Below are 5,000 nucleotides of genomic sequence, written 5' to 3'. Positions count from 1 at the left end.
CGTCGTCGTCGTCGTTGTTGTTGTTGTTGTTGTTGTTGTTGTTGTTGTTGTTGTTGTTGTTGTTGTTGTTGTTTTTGTTATGCCTATTGTTGTTGTTGTGCTTGTCATCATCGTCTTCGTAGTTGTCGTCGTCATCGACATCGTTGTCGTCCTTGTCCTTGCTGTCGTCGACGTTCTTGCTGTTGCTGTTGTTGTTATTGGTGTTGTTGATGTTTTTGTTGTTGTTGTTTTCGTCGTCCTCGTCATCATCATTGTCATCGTCATTCTCGTCTTCTTCGTTGTTGTTGCAGTAGTAGTACTAGTTGTTGTTGTAGTAGTAGTAGTAGTAGTAGTAGTAGTAGTTGTTGTTGTTGTTGTTGTTGTTGTCGTTGTTGTCGTTGTTTTTGTTGTTGTCGTTCTTCTCGTTGTTCTCGTCATTGTCGTTGTTATCGTCGTTGTCGTCATCATCGTAGTCCTTGTCGTTTTCGTCGTCGTCGTCGTCGTCGTCGTTGTTGTTGTTGCTTCTGATGTTGTTGTTGTTGTCGTCGTCATTGTCGTCGTCATAGTCGTCGTTGTGTGTGGACCCCGACTAGCAAGTCGAGTTCGCCGTGCCCAGTGACCCCAAGGATCAATGTTCACTGAATACAGACCATGAATAATAGAGTCGTACATCCAAGTACCGAAATTATTACATCAAACGACCAGAAGGTCTGGTTCAAGAGCGAGGCCTATAGCCAATTAAACAGATACATCGGGTAGCGGAAACTCGTAAGGGCTAAGCGGTGCCCATGCCATCAAGCCTACACCGACAGGCATTCTGACTTGGAAGCGTCCAAGATCGCAGGTTCGTCTCCGAAGGCGTACTCATCGCCAAACTCCGGTCCTTCCATGTCTGCTCAATAATATAACCAGTGGCAAGCCAATGAGTACTTTGAATGTACTCGCAAACAGCCCATGATATGAACATTGATAGTGAAGAATAACAGTAACATGTATCTTTAGTGGAATGCAATTTGGTGGAATGATCACGTATATGCAACAAGTTAAAGAACTACTCTTGAAGAATAGGTTACAGATATCGACATATCTGACAAGGGTTGAACACACCGGGTTCACCCTATATGCCAAGTCACCGAACTTGGTCATATCAATTCCTCAAGTAACTCTGGTTATTAACACCATTCACCGAACTCTCACACACACACTTGGTTTATGCGGAAACGCTGGACCTAGTTTAAGTGTAACATCCCAAAATTATAAATTTTGGAATGTTAATAATATTATTAGATTGATTGTTTGTTTGTTTGCTTGTGATTGAAACTTGTGTGAAATCTTAAACTTTTCAAAACTTTTGAATGAGAGGGAATAAAATGACTTTCCCCATCTCCGGTGAATTCAAATTCTATCTTTGAAAAGCAAAGAGAGAACATGACATGACTTCTTCAACTATAAATAATTTGAACGGAGATATTTGCATTTGAATTCTTTTGCATTTCCATTCGTTTTCTTCGTGCAAGAAACGCCGGGAAAGTTATTTGTACCCTAAAACTTAGAGGGTCTTTTGAAAATTATTTGTAAAAGAAAATAAATCTTTTAGGCAAATTTGTGAAAATAATTTTTTCTGAAGTTTTTATTTTTGCCGTGGAAAAATGCCCATCATTTATATTTTATTTTTCTGATAATTTTAGTATATATAAACTCTTTATTTCGAATTGATTTGAATTCCCTTTCATCGTTTTAGTTTCCTAGTTTTAAAAATAGGAAAGGAATCCCTTTTTATTTGGAAAGACCTGCTGGCCCATTAAGACTTTCCTATTCTGGCCCAACACAGATCATCTTCTTCCTCTATTCTCTACTTCACGTCACAGGAACTTGCCTTCCATGGACAGAGGATCTCCACCTCCGGGATTCACGAAGTACCTCCCCTCTCAGCGCCTCCCGTCGCCTCTATAAGAACCCCCATGGTCTCCTCGTTGCATTCCCGTTGAAACCACTCCCTCTCCTCGCCTCTAGCTCGCACGCCACCTCGCCGGAGTCGGCACCAGAGAGCTGCCAGAAACTTCCCAGGAACACCACCACATCGCCCCTGCAGCCCTCCCTCCACCTCGCCTCTGTCCCCTCCTTGGAGCCCCACCGCCCCCCTGCCACCCCACCCCTCCACCGGCCCCTACCCCACCCCACCGGAGCTCACCCCAACCCCAGCCACCTCGGCCACCATAGCCAGCACGGGGGCAACTCCCAGCCACGGTAAGGCCCCCTCTTTCTTTTCTTTTTTTTACTTGTTTTGTTTCTTTTTAGTTTTACCCTTAGATCTATCTTCAACGGTGTAGATTAGAGTAGATAACCTTTCGGTTTTTAAACAAAAACCGCACTAGTTTTATTCACTTAACTTTTAGCCAGAGAAATTTTTTCTTATACTTCGGCCATTCGCTGTTTAGCCTATGCAGCAAACACCCTTAGCCAATCAGTGGGCGCCACGTGTCTGTAGCAATTATTCTCTTTTTCTGTCTAGTTCCAAAAACAGCAAAGTTTCTGTTTTGTTTTGGCCATAACTTTTGATCCCGAAGTCCAATGATAGTGATTCTATTTCCAGTAGCTCACAAATTTCCTGTAGTTTTCAAAAACATATAATTTGTCTATGTTTGAAAGTTTCGAAGTTGAGTTAGATCAGATTTAGTTTAAACCTTGTTTTGCCAATTCCAGGAGTTTAAAAATAGCTTTTAATTTGATTCATGTTGCTACTGATCGCTAGTGATCGTATTTCTCAGTGGTAAAAATTTCAGATTTGTTTGAGTATATTAGCTCACTGTTTCTTGTGAAACAATTTCTGTTTCACCTCTTTTAGGATTTCGGCTAATTTCTTTTCTATTTTTGTTTTAAAATATTTTCTTTATTATTTCAGAAAGATTATTATTTTGTTTATGTTAGTTAAGAGTAGTTTTGCAACAAGTTTTTATTTTATTTTTATTTGTTATCATGAAATCAATTCTAGTTCCTTAGTAACTTGCAATTGGTTTCACCACTGTTTCAAATCCCGTTTGGGAATACTTTCAAAAAGTTTTGTGAAAAATACTTTATTTTATCTTAGTTAGATTTATATCTTAGTTCCTTGTTATTATTTTCCGTTAGACAAAAACTATTTAGTGTTTGACGTAGTAGAAGACTCCCCAGTCTTATTTGAAGTTTCTTTCGGTTTCTTATTCGCTCTCTCTTTTGTTTTGATTGCTAGAATGATTGCTAGTATGAGTGCTTATGTGAATGATATGTTTGTTTTATAGATTTCATCGGAGAGTGACAAGTAGTCTATCAAGCTATTTTCTCGAGAAATTCTTCTTTGTCAACATCACGAGGCAAGTCACTTTGATCATACTATCACCTATGTTTTATGCATCGTAGTTCTACCATCCTATGCCCAATTGCATGCTGCTTAGGTACTTGGAAATTGTAGTATAGATTGTAGTATCATGTGGTAGGCACACAAGAACCCCGACACTTCGCCTCGGGACGACAAATTTCATATTGCTATGCTTGAGTAGACGGGATATCGGTTGCGTGCATAACACGAGTGATGCGAGGTTGATTAAATAATGAAGACCGGTTAAGACAAGATTTTCAAGACCTCGGACGCAATGCAACTCTGGGTGAAGGACGGTTGATCGGCTCCCTAGAGAACCCAGTGGATGACCCGGGATGCTGGGACCGGCCATGACATCCTGCGGAAAGCTTCACCCAGGCTCAAAGGGACGGACGGATATTTTCAAGACCCAAGGCTTACCTGCACAGCCACAAGTCATTATGGGCTCTGGCTTGGTTGGACAACGCGGCGACTCTGGACAGGCGGTGCTAGCAGATGTAGAAGAACGATAGGAATGGATGGGCACCGACAGGGATTCAGAGGGACCCGTTGAAAGACCATGTTTTGATCATCCGGTCTTCAAACAACCTGAAGTGCGAGGACATACACGGAGGCGATCAAATCTTATGGGGAACGTGTGCAAAACTCTGCAGAGTACTCAAACCTAATCGATTAGCCGTGTCCACGGTCATGGACAACTTGAGCCAAAGGAACTGAAGTTATCTGGATTTCTCAACACCGTTAAATATATTTGATGAGGGTAATTTTTGACAACTCGGGTACGAGAATTGGTTGGCGGAACCATCTCGTTAACAACCAACAATGTAGCAACATTTTGCTTTTAGCCCCTCTTGATGTAGGAGAAAACTTGCTTTACGCTAAAAACTTATAGCCCCACCTGCCATATATGCATATAGTATAGATGATTAATTTTCACCCCTCTCTTATGTGACTTGCCGGCATATTCAATATGCTGACCTACACGGCTGCAACGTCTTATGTTGCAGATATTTTTCTTCGACGAGTAAGAGTACGATTTAGGGTTACGGTCTACACTCAACTTGCCGTTGGTGTTTATTGGGACTCCACTCCCTTGACTGCTTCTGCTGAAATATTTAAGGTATATATCAGTTTTACGCTATTTACATGTGATTGCACTTTGATATATACATTGATGTACTGTGTGTGCCAGCATACTGATCCAGGGATGGCACAAAAACACAGAGGCTTGACTCGTCTTGAGTCGGGTTGGTACATTAAGGAGCACCACCCAACTGTCCTGGACCGTGGACACGGCTATTCGAATAGTTTACACTCTGCAGAGGTAGTACGCTGGACCCAGAGATCCTGGAAACTTCCGTGTCATCCACGACTCGCGGTATATCACATATACCCGAGGTAAGTACGCGATCATCATCTTTCCCCTGACGATACTAGACAAAGAGGTCCACTCGATTGGTACCCAGCCCACATGTTGTACGTCTTACGAGCACCGACTCTGGAGAGTATCAACCATGCAGGGACCAACGGTGTGCCTGGAACTCATAATAATGGCATAGTCGTCCTACCTGGCACGACCCCATCACGAGAGTGACGACAATCACTCCTGCCACTAGTAATGTGGCTCTTTGCTAGTACCGACCAGAGTAATCAACAAAGCCCCGTC

The sequence above is a fragment of the Hordeum vulgare genome, chromosome 7H (assembly GCF_904849725.1).
Source record: "Hordeum vulgare subsp. vulgare chromosome 7H, MorexV3_pseudomolecules_assembly, whole genome shotgun sequence".
In the NCBI taxonomy this organism is placed as follows: domain Eukaryota; kingdom Viridiplantae; phylum Streptophyta; class Magnoliopsida; order Poales; family Poaceae; genus Hordeum; species Hordeum vulgare.
This window is presented reverse-complemented; position numbering follows the sequence as displayed.